Source organism: Chiloscyllium plagiosum, unplaced genomic scaffold (assembly GCF_037043375.1).
Source record: "Chiloscyllium plagiosum isolate Xiang-an unplaced genomic scaffold, Cpla_swu_hap1 HiC_scaffold_42, whole genome shotgun sequence".
NCBI lineage: Eukaryota > Metazoa > Chordata > Chondrichthyes > Orectolobiformes > Hemiscylliidae > Chiloscyllium > Chiloscyllium plagiosum.
The window spans coordinates 70,763,604-70,776,356 of record NW_028270180.1 but is presented as its reverse complement, the minus strand read 5'-3'; positions in this window follow the sequence as shown (position 1 = coordinate 70,776,356).

Genomic DNA, 12,753 nt, shown 5'->3' with positions numbered 1-12,753 from the left:
TGACAACGTATTTGTTGAGAATGTGGTTCCACATCTGGGCAGAGTGTCTCACTCCTGGACATTGATACTGAATAATGAATATCGATTTCAAACTGAGATGTAAAGAAAAGTCATCTTTCAGAAAATAGTGAATGTTTGGTATTCCCTAACCCAGAGAGTTGTGGAAGGTGGGTCACTGAATATATTTACATAGGGGGTGGATTGGTTTCGGACATATAAGCGAGTTGAGAATACAAGGGGGTAGCAGGAAAGTGGAGTTGAGCCAGCCTGGATTCGACAAGTACATTTTCGAAACAAGGCCTAACCATCGGAGTGATCTCGATCTGCTCCTGTGTAGCAGGTCCGAAGGGCTGAATGGAACATCAGAACACAGGGCTGAGGGACACTAGTGGGCCATTCGGCCCTTTGACACTACTCCACCAGTAAAGTAGGTCATGGTTCATCTCATTGTCTTCTCAGCTGCACTTTTCTCTCCATGCACCATTATCCCTGGGGATACACATGTCTATGGAAAATCAGACGAAGCCAGCCTCGATATAATATAAAGATTCAGCCATCATAAACTTCTGGGAAAGAGAATTCCCACTTGAATAAGTGCCCACTTTGAGAATTTTCCTCACTCCGGTTCTAACTATGGTTGGAGGGTGCCACTGTTACCGTTTCTAATACCGCTCCTCCACAGTTTGCAACAAATTTAAATGTAACCAAGTTGGAGATATGGCCGATGATAAAGGTCTCAGACTGGGTCAGGTTCAGTGATAAGAACAAGTCAGGCAGATTTTTTTAGTCAGCCACATATAACTAATAGAAGTACCGGAGCAGCATGGTGGTTCTGTGGTTAGCACTGCGGCCTCATATCATCAAGGAGCTGGGTTCAATAGCAACCTTCAATTCTCCCCGTATCTGTGTATGTTTTCTCCTGGTGATCCAGTTTCCTCCCACCGTCCAAAGATGTGCAAGTCAGAGTTAATTGGACATGCTCAATTGTCCATAGTGCTCAGGGATATGTAGGTTAGCTGGTTTGGTCATGGAAAATGTAGGATTATATGGTTAGGGTAGGGGGATAGGTCTGAGTGGGATGCCGTTCGTGGGCCAATGTGGACTCAATGGCCAAAATGTCCTGCTTCCACACTGTAGAGGTTCTATGACAATCACAAGTTTGGACTAGACAAAGACCCAGTGGTTATTTACCTGATCCATGCTCCTTAAGGTCTTACATATTTCAATAAGATCATCGCTCATTCCAAGAATAATCTATTAAAGCCTCCATAATAAAAGCCCTTCATTCCTGGAATACGTGAAGTGAAACATCTCTGAACTGCATCCAATGTAATTATGTCTTTTCTCTGGTAAGGAAAAAAAAACAACTTCACAGCCCAGATGAGGTTATTTATTATTTTCTCAGTGTTGTGAGACTTTGGAAGTCTCTTCCCGCAGAGCATTGGAGGCAGAGATATTGAATATTTTTGGGGCACAGTTCGAAGGTTCATGGATAACATTGGATTCAAGGATTATTGTGCAGGAATATGCAGTGTGGGTGAAATGCTGGCAGTAGTTCAAAATGACACTGATCCAAAACACCCAGGAACATAATGCAAAACAAATGGTAAGGTAGATAAATAAAATAAATGCAAAAGTGATAGAATAGAGTTCCAAAGGACCATGGGGCTGCTCTGTGATGACGGAGAGACCACTCGTGGTGGTTTAACCTGAGGGTCAGCACACCTAAGGTGTTGGGGTGAGGTTGAGAAAGTGTCGACTTCATGGTCACCTCTATCAGAGTGTCAGTGTGGGAAATTGAACCTGCGCTGGTGTCCTCTTTCTGCACCACAAACCAGCCATCCAACCAAATGAGTGGGAGACTGTGTAACTGTTACAGACAGAAACAGCCACAGACAAAGGATAATAGAAACTTTCAAAACAAGGGAAAAAGGTACAATTCAGATTACAGTCAAGATAACAGCTGAGGATAAAAATGTTCTCGGCTAGAAATTGTATGTTATAACGAGGCAAGTGTTTGGAAGCTGTCTTTGGCTGAATAAAATAAGGTGAGACAAGTGAAATAACCACAATACTAATTATTATTGCTTACTGATAACCATAACATAAGTGTAGATTTTGGTCAGTCTGTGTAAAATGAGCTTACCATGACATAAAAATATACAACTGATGGAATATATTGTTTGGAGTGTCCGTCCCCGTGGGAAATGCCCTCGAACAGGCGCTTGAAGAAAACCGGGGTAAACGTGCCTGAGTGTCATCTGGTCAGTGACAGGAACCCAGGGAGTTGAATAACTGAAATTGCATGCAACATGGAGCTGAGAAAACCATCAAATAAGCCGCAATCTTATTATATGCTAAGGCACATTTGAAGAGTTGATTGGCCTCGTAATGGATTTTAATTGTATGTGGTTTGAATAACATACATCTCTAATCCATCCCTTTATATGTTACATAATGGTGCATTGACATTTTCCTGAAAATGGAAATTACTTGGAACATTTTCCGGAACATCCCATAATCGGCCTTCTCCAGAATATTCTATCACCGTGTGAAAGACGAGAGAGAAAGAGAGAAAGAGGAAAGGCACTGCGTGCAGCAGTGAGAGTGATGCAGAATGAGCCTTGTTCGGATAGGTGCTATAACAGTGTTTATAGTGTGCGGCTAAAGTGGCGAGAGAGAGAGAGAGAAGGTGCTGCATGCAGCAGTGAGAGTGGTGGTGCATGAGCCTTGTTCGGGGGTAGGTGCTATAACAGATTTCAATGAGTGTGCGGGAGCAGAGAGAAGATGGTGACACTTATCCTGGCAGAATGGGGAAGGTTATTGATGCCTGCACTGTATTGTTGGACATTTCTTCAGACCGCAGATCCTGCACTGAACTGGGCGGTGAGCTGCCACCACTGCGCAGGATATCTCCAAACTGAGAAAGCTCAACCGTTTGCCAATTGGCCTTTTAAAGATGGTGCCAGTGCCAGGGATCACAGAATATCCATGGGGCATCCAAGAGATGGTGTTTACCTTCAGCCATGAAGGGTGGGAGAATTAGGCTGGCATTGAATGATAGGTACACCGTGGGGTGGGGTGGGTATTTAATGAGGTATGTTCGATAAGATAGCACCAGGAAACTAACTCAGCCTCGTACAGATAATCCCTCAGTCACACTCAATGAAAATGGCACTGAGATAATTTATTGTTAGTTTCTGCCCAATGAGTTGAAGATTCGGTTGACTCCACTCCCAGTTGAAACTTTATTGCTGGAACAGCACAGCAGGTCAGGCAGCATCCAGGGAACAGGAGATTCGACGTTTCGGGCACAGGCCCTTCTTCAGGAAATGAAGAAGGGCCTGTGCCCGAAACGTCGAATCTCCTGTTCCCTGGATGCTGCCTGACCTGCTGTGCTGTTCCAGCAATAAAGTTTCAACTTTGATCTCCAGCATCTGCAGACCTCACTTTCTCCACTCCCAGTTACAAAGCTGAATAACAAATGTTCACCAAAAAATCTCCATAATCCGAATTCACACCAATATCCCACTCACCCATCATTCCTGGGAATACTGGCTCACGTTGCCAGCTAATGTCAAAATATCTTCATTTCAGCATTCTGAAACCTGTGATCTTCCATGAAATTGCCTCTCAATCTCCCTTTCCCTTTTTCCCCCAAAAATATTTTGTTTGTTGATATTTAAACTGATTCCCCTGCCATCTCTCTCTGGCAGTGATGTTCACACCCACAGCACCCCCTTGTCATGGCACAATGGACATATGGGGCTGTAAATGGATGGGAGCTGCACATCCTGTCACTTCCAGCATGGGCTGCAAGTTTCCTCACTATGGGCAGATATCTAACACATTGTTACTGAGCAATGTACTGGAGTGGTGAAAACAGCTGCTTTGACGGTAACTGCTCCAGGTTTACAGATCCATTCACTGCGCAGCTCCCCATACCGATAAGATGCCATGTCCACGTCCATAGAGCAAGACACTGGTGTGGGCTGCATATCACCCCAAGCTGGACATAACGTTTCGTCAGTGTTTCTGAATCAATACATTGGTGTGTACTGTACTGCTCCACGTGTTGGACAGATGGCTAGTGGACTGGAGAGACCTGTGCTATATTCCATCTGGACTGATTGCTGGGTTGTACTGAACCTGGTCTGCACAGTGCTCCATGTTGAGCAAATATCTCATCTGGGCTTATACGGTCTGGGCTGGATCTGTGAGGTGGATTAACTCTGCGATATAATTCCTGATAGAACTATCACTCCTCCAGCATGGGGCATTCCGCTGTTAAATCCTGTGTTTCTGCAACATGTTGTTCATTAAGTAATTAGCCAATTAACACGTGAATATCTGTCCTTTTTGCTATGGAACTGAGCAGACACATATCAAAATATATGATGAAGGTAGTCTTGACCGGAACATTTTCTTATTTTAAAGATAAATGTGAGGTGCTGTGTTTCAGATGCAATTCGCCTGGTCAAAATATTCGACATTAAGCAAAACACAATTCATTCAAACACTGTCAAAAAACAAAAAAGCAGAATGATAGATTGTTTAACTACTAAACAATAACTGTTCCAATATGGTAACATCCTATAAACACACACGTCAAAAACAAATTCAGGAAAAAGATTGTCCCACATGCTGTTCTCCAATCCAGGAGGAAAGAACATCAAAAGACAATTCTGAGAGAAATCTCATAGACAGTGTAGCAACTGGGAATGACTTCCAGCCTTCCAATGCTGCTGATACCACAGCAATAACTGGGGAAAAGGAGCTGTTTGTACATTGACTGTGATTGATGTCAGTCTCCATGGATACGAACTGCGTCATTGGAGGGTTTCCCTCTTCTATTATTAAGGGGCTTCCTTCAACATGTTATTCCATAGTATCAGCGGCAGCGTCATCCTCAAGATGATTGGGCTCAGCAGCTACAGGGAGAGGGAGAGGAAGAGAATCTTAGAACAATAAACTGGAATGTTCCAACAATAGATCAGAATCTGAGAGCATTAGACTGGAATGTTCCAACAATGGACAGTACTTTATCTTTGGGTCTATACTTGGATTCTCAGGATTGGGCATGTTTAGAGTTGAGGATACGAGCCGTACTGATTTTTATTCAGGCAGCTTACTTTCTATCCTCGCTATTATTGGTGTTCCGGGTAAGCCTATTTCTGTCCATTCTATTAGTGATGGTGGAGGTTATTGCTATTTCTGTTATTTATATTTAACAAATATATAACCTGTTATCTTCAGTTTCAGTCACAAATTCCACTTCATTTCTATCAATTTCCGAATCCTCACTCATAAACATATAAGAAGGAACAAGACTGTTCAGACCCTTGAGTTTTCCTTTTGCTCTGAACTGTTTTATGTCTCTATATTCTCTCTGTTATCAACCCTGCCTACACCCACCATTATAATATCCCCAGTCTCCAGCTCTGCCTCAGTGCTGTTGCAGAATAAGCCATCATCTGCCCCCTTGTTAACTTCACATTTTACGGCTCCAGTTCTTTTCTGACCACTCTTCCAGTTACAAACATTTTGACTACGAACTTGTACTTGTCTCTCCAGTTATTTCATAATAGTGACCTCATATCAGAATAATAATGTCACTTGCCGTGTTATGGCTCTCAAGGCATTGTTTCAAATTCTACCAGAACCAATGATAGAACTTAAATTCAAATGGCAACAATTGGAAAAAAACCTCATTTTACAGAGGGCAACCATAAACCATCAGGATTTCTTTTATTATTTCACTGATAGCCTTTGGTAAAGAAACTAAGTGTGACAAAAAAAGGTTGGCTCCATATTTTCTTGACAAATGGTCTCGCAGTCAACGGCAATTGGTGATGGATGACAAATGCTGCCCTTGCCAGTGATGCGGACATCTCGTGAAACAACCGAATTAAAGTTGAAATAAACCAAGGAACTGTGGATGATGGAGATCTGAAATAAAATTCCCCAGAGTCTGAAAATATTGGAGAATCTCAGCAAGTATGGCAGCCTCTGTCAGGAGAAAAACAGATAAAGTTTCGAATCTAGTGACCCTATATCACAACTGAAAGCAACTGGGAAGTAATGTTATTTATAACAGGGATGGTCGGATTTATGAGGGGGAGGTTAGTTGAATGGATGTAGAAATGCCGGGCGAGAAAGAGAGAGAGAGAAATGAAAAACAAACATAGGAACTGCTGATGATGAACCAGAAGGAAAATAACATGGGAATATATTCTAAAATGTCCCCTTCTCCCATATTCCTGAATATCGTGTGAATTTAGATGTGTCCCTGTTTACATTGAGTTATATTCCCTCTGTCTTTCTTCTCTGAGTGTGATGATCAACTCCATCGGTAATACTGGTGCCGCCCTTATAGTTGCTGAAATACAAAGGAACGGAATGTCACATTGTCAACTGATTTTTTTGGAGATGGGAACTGTAATCGTAGGGCTGTGCAGAGATGTAACTTTTTTTTCCTGCTAAGAACAGAAACATTTTCAACACTGAATGGGTGCACTGTGTGTGGGGGGATTTGACTTGCTCCAGTAATTACAGATTAAAGAGACGTTCTATGGACACTTTTCACGGGTTTGTGTTATCAGCTGCTGCATCCCTTCAGAGAGACCCAAGGGTATGGTGACCCCACTCTGGACGAGATATGAACACTGCATTTACAGACGGTTCTGGGTTCATGGCAAACACATGGAGTCATGGCTACACAGCAGGGAAGCTCTGTACACAGGGAGGACAAGGGCACTGCATGTTCCTACCAGGAATTTCCAGGACCATTTGCCGAAGCTGGACCCATTCTAAGTGTAAAATTTGAAACCAGCATCTTTCAAAAATGAGGTGGTCACTGAGCTGTGTCCCCTCCTTCAAACTCACAGCAGGGACAGGACTGTGCTGACACACACCATGAAGTGAACTGGATTGATTCTGGAACTTTATAGGCAGAGTGGGTGACAAATCCATCACCATGAAGTGTGTTGGATTGAGTCTGGACCTTTCCAGGCAGGAGTGAGCGACATATTCGGAGTGCTCCGATATACCACTAGCTGATAGAAGCCACCTGCCTTCTGAGAGGAATACATTGGTTCTGTCTCCACAAGAGAAGGTGAAGAAACGAACTTCCAGAAATACTAAGGAACAGGGGCCCTGGTGAAAATTACGGTCTGCACGAAATTATAATTAATGAAGAGTATGTCTTTGAAAACCTAATCGAATTGAAGATCGGTATGTTGCTGGAACTGATTAGCTACATCCCAGAGTATTGAGGAGCTAGCAACAGAGCTCGTGAAAGAATTTCTGACTATTCGTCGAAGCTGGTTAGATTCTGGAAATGATCCTGCAGACTGGAAAACAGCTATTGTAAACCTAAACATTTAAAACAGGACGAAGAGGGCAAACAGAAAACTAAATAGCTTGATGTCAGCTGTGAGAAAAACATTGTAACCTTTTATAAGGAATGTGACAACTAGATACTTGGAAAATAATGGTATGATTCGGTAGAGTCAGCCTAAATTCAGGAAAGGGAAAAGATCTTTGATACACCTGCTGTAGTTTGTGGAGATTGTCCGTTGTGACATCGAAAATTGACAACCGCTGGGAGTAGAGGATTTGATTTTTCAGAAAACGTTTGACACGGTTGAATACTGGTGAGTGGGGAATGCGAGAGTCCATGGTAAGGTAGGGGTGTAACACACAGAATGGATCAAAAATTGGATAATGGGCAAAATAAAGAGAGTAGTGTTTTACTCTGGGTGGAAGGCTTGTGGGTTACAGAAGGATCAGTGTTTGGGCAATAGCTGTTCGCATGGTATAACATGATTGAATGGGAACAACAAATATAATGCTTCTCTTTTAAGTTTATTAAATGGTGAGAGGTTGGGAAGTTCTGTTGTTGAAAAGGACATGCATGTCCTTGGTTATAAGTCACTAACAGAATTCAGATGGGACAGTAAGTAATTATAACTGAAAATGATATCTAGCCTTTCATGCAAAATACTTGAAATACCAAAATAAATATACCTTACTCAGTGGTAGTGTTGTGTTAGATTACTTACAGTGTGGCAACAGGCCCTTCGGCTCAATAAGTCCACACCGACCCACCACCCCTAACCTAACACTGCATGCAATTTAGCATGGCCAATTCACCTGACCAGCACATCCTTGTGACTGTGGGAGGAAACCGGAGCACCCGGAGGAAAACCACGCGGACACGGGGAGCACGTGCAAACTCCACACAATCAATCGCCTGAGGTGGGAATTGAACCCGGGTCTCTGGCGTTTAAGGCAGCGGTACCACCATGCCACCCTGTTGAAAGAGGATTTTGGGTATTATGTACAGAATGAGTCTACTTCATAAATAATGATCACCACATTACTGAGACAGTGCAAAGGAGTTTCGTCAGACTGATCCCTAGCATGATGGTACCATCAGGAGAGAGAGCGGTAACTATGTTGTTAATCTGCAGCACTGTGAGAGAATACGAAGGTGAAACTTGACGGTTATGGACGGACCCTCATTTTGTCCCAAGCAGCCATTGATAAGGTGAGAAATTTCGTACTTCCCATCGGATGCTCGATTCCCAATAGTTTACGTCCCAGTGCATAGACCTCATTTCGATTAACAGAGTGGTACAGGCTCCGAATGTACTCTGAACACTGTAATGCACAATTACCGTGTGACCCTTCACTCAAAATTACATTGTCCATAATCATTTCAGCAGCCACAATACCTTCATTCTGAAACAGTTAGCCATTCCCCACCAGCTTCTGAATTCCAGAGAGAACATAGGTCTGCTCTCTCAGCGATGGAAGGTGCCTTTGAGACTCATTATAAACAATGGCTTCATTCCCACTGCCAGAAAGGCATGCTAGCTTAACCCGGATGGACTACGAATAATGAAGCCACGAGGAATAAAATGGAACAGTCCATCTGTGCAGTCCCTGCTCCATTTGTTTGCGACGTTGGAGCATCTCTGACACCTTCCTGTTCCAGCGTTAGTGACTTGAGAAGCTGAATGACCTTTTCCTGTTCCTTTATAAGTCACTTGGGGTGGGAAATGGTCACTTTCTGATCCTTTGTCTGTGACATGTGGCACTGAGCAGATTCCTTGTCTTCCTGTGTAACAGCAGGGGGAATTGAATGGGCTGTCCCTTTTCTTGTCCAGTAGTTTTGATGGGCGGAATGACTTTCCCATATTCCTGTGAAGCCACATTGATATACTTAGTGAACTCCTCCGTTTACTGTGGAAATGTGCAGCGCTGTTTCAAGAATGTTACCGACAGTTTAACTGCACGGGCTTGAACGTTGCCTCAGTCTTGTTGCACATGGACACAGGCTGCATCAGGAGGTCAGCGATGATGAATCGATGTGGACTCAATGGGATGAATGGCCTGCGCCTTCACAGCAGGGGTTTCCTGAGCTGCGGGAGCTACCCTGAGGATCTCTTGCAGATGTGTCCTACAGCTGAGATGATTGATGCCCACCGATGATAAACATGTTCCCTTGTGCTGTGAATGACTCCAAACAGCGGAGAGATCGCAATGCATTCTGATGAAGTGAAATTTTGCTTAGGGTCCTTGATGTCATCCTCAGTTAAATACTGCCTTGATATCAGGGCCAGTCGCTCTTTACTAAGCTCTTTTATTCAACTCTGTCGCTCATATCAATGTGTCATGGTGTAGTAGCAGGCCTGTTCTTCAAACAGAAGGTAGTGAATGTCAGTAATTCTCTATTGCAGAGTCATAGGAGCTATAGCAGTAAGTGGCCTCCAACAGCTTCCATCTAGCAAGTTGGAGGGTCTGAATGAAACATCAGAACATCGGACTCAGAATCAGGATTAGATCATTAGATGCTATGAACCTTCTACACCAGGCACCAAGATTGTGGAAGATCAGGTAGTGGTCTCAGCTCCGCTCTCCTGTCTGTTTCCCATTATCCATGACTCAAACTCGGTCAAATATTTAACGTACTCAATTTGAATAAATGTGAACAAAGAGGCACCATATATCTCTGAGGAAGAAGATTCCCACTCAAAAACCCTTTCAGAATTTCTCCCCATCTGTCTTACAGTGTCGTAGAGCAGGGAACCCTGTCCACATGAACCAGACATCCCAATCTGCTCTCAACACATTTGCCAGCATTAGGCCCATATCCCTGTGAACTCTTCCTCTTAATATTCAACTCCAGATTCCTCTTAAATGTTGTAACTATACCAGCCTCCATCACTTTCTCTGACAGCTCATTTCATATACACATTACAAACCACGTGTCAGTTTACTAACTTTCTCCTCTCACCTAAAGCCTTTGTCCTATAGTTTTGGAACCCCCTACCCTGGGGAAAAACCTTGGCCATTCAGATTATCCATGTTCCTCACGATTTTATAAACCTCTATAATGTCAGGCCTCGGCCTCCGCTGCTCCAGAGCAAACAATCCCCAATCCATCCAGCCTCTCCTTGTACCCCAACACCTCCATGCCCGGCAATACCCTTGTAAAGCTTTTCTACACCCTCTCAAGCGTAACATCCTTCCAGTAGCAGAAGGAACTGAATTAAACACAGTGTTCAAAATGTGTCCTCACCTCTCCTGCCCAGTCGTAACATGATCTCCCAACTCGATATTCAATGCACTGATCAATAAAAGCAAGCATACCAAACCCCGTCTTCACCACCCTGTCTATCTGTGACTCCACTTTTAAGGAGCTGTGAGCCTGCACACTTTTGTTCAACAATACTCCCCAGGGCCCCACCATTAATTGTATAAGTCCTGCCCTGTTTTACCCTACCAAAATGCAACACCTCACATTTATCTAAATTTAACTTCATCTGCCACTCCTTGGCCCATCTGGTCAAGGTCCCATTGCATTTTGAGGTAAATTTTGCAGACCACTGCACCTCCAATTCTAATGTAATCTGTAAACAGTAAACAGGCAAATATTCACATTCAAATCATTTAAATAAATAATGAAAAGGAGTGAATTTAGCACTGCTCCTTGTGGCACAACACTGGTCATAGGCCTCCAGTCTGAAAAGCAGTCCTCTACCACTCTCTGTCTCCTACCTTCACGCTAATTTTGTAGTGAATTGGCTAGCTTATCTTGGATCTATTAATGACCCAACCTTTCTAAATTGTCTGCCATGCGGAATCCTGTAGAATGCTTTGCTGAAGTCTATATGGACAGCATCGACCACACTGCCATCACCATCGTCCTTGTCACCTCTACAAAACGCAATCAACTTTGTTAGAAATCATTTCCCATGCACAAAGCCATGTTGACTATCCTTCTTCAGGTGTTGCATTTGCAAATGTGTGTAAATCCTACCACTCTCAATGTTCTCCAAAAACATGGCCACCAATGACGTCAGGCTCACTGATCTATAATTCAGGAGATTATTCCCTTTCCTCGTTCCATGCTTCCGCTGCTCACTGCAAATGTTAATAGACCCAGGTTGGTGATATGACCAACAATATAGGTCTCAGACTGGGTCAGTGTTAGGAACAAGTCAGGCAGGATTTTTTAATCTGCTAAAATTAGCAAGTCTATGACGCAAACAAAGCTACTCAAACAATAATGGAAAGATAAATGACACAGTTTGGATATTGTAAACCTGTGCACGATGTTTCCCTTTCGAAAAATATAGAATAATGCACACATTCGGTGACAAACTGAAAAATAAAATCTCTGCAGAGTGTTAACTTGAAAGAACTTTGACTAGATATTAATTGAACCCGTGACAAAAGGAAACAAGAGTGAGGAGTTGTCAGCTCACACACGTTGCTGAGAGGAGGAACGCGGAGCGAGAGGGAGCAATAGGCCGTTTCTTCTCATGAAGACTACAATTTCTCCTTCTCTGAGTTGAATCACGCAATAACGTTATACGGCCCCAAACTGGACCAAATGAGGTCTCTTTGAACAGTGATTGAACTGTCCGACTCCAGCACATTTCCTGCTCCAAGTAGGTACATCACTGTTGCTGTTGGACACCCAACCATTTCTTTCGGAACAATAGTGCCACTAGATTTAAGATGTGTTTATATGTTCCCGTGTACTTTTATAATACAATTTGTAATATCTTCACGATATCCGCATTTCAATGAATGCCTCTTATTCTTAAATGAGAAACTCAGTCTTATTCTCCGATAAAAGATAAAATATTCGGCAGGTATTCACCAGCTCAAAATTATATATGGTCAACAAAAACATTTCGCATTCTCAGGCCTAAATTTCTAATAGTTTATAACATAATGTCTTCATCCCAAGAACAAGTAAAGAGAAACATTTTTGAAAAGTTTCAAAAGCAATTTGTTTTTCACGTCAGTGGAGTTACAACTACATATAGTACGTCAGATGTCGTCTCAGCAACGGCCTGTACAGATTCAGTAAATCATCCTTAAGATCAGACCGAATACTGTTTGCAAGAAAAAGTATCATTTTATTTAATTTTCAAATCACGTGCTGCATGTAGAGACTAACTTGATGCGATTTATGTACCAGGACACACGAATCCCTTTGTACCACTGAGTTCTGCATTCTGCCTCCAGCTGAATACTTTACGGTTGTTTTATGTTTCCTCCAAAATACAAACTTCTCATTACTCACATTGCACTGTTTTTTTTTTGTCGAAAGTTTAACTCACTGCTCTCCCCTGTCTTTATCCCATTTTGACGCTCTGCCTCCACTTGAAATCTTATGGAATGACTATCCTGGTGTATGAGCAAGCTAAGCTCCAATCCACACAGCCTCTT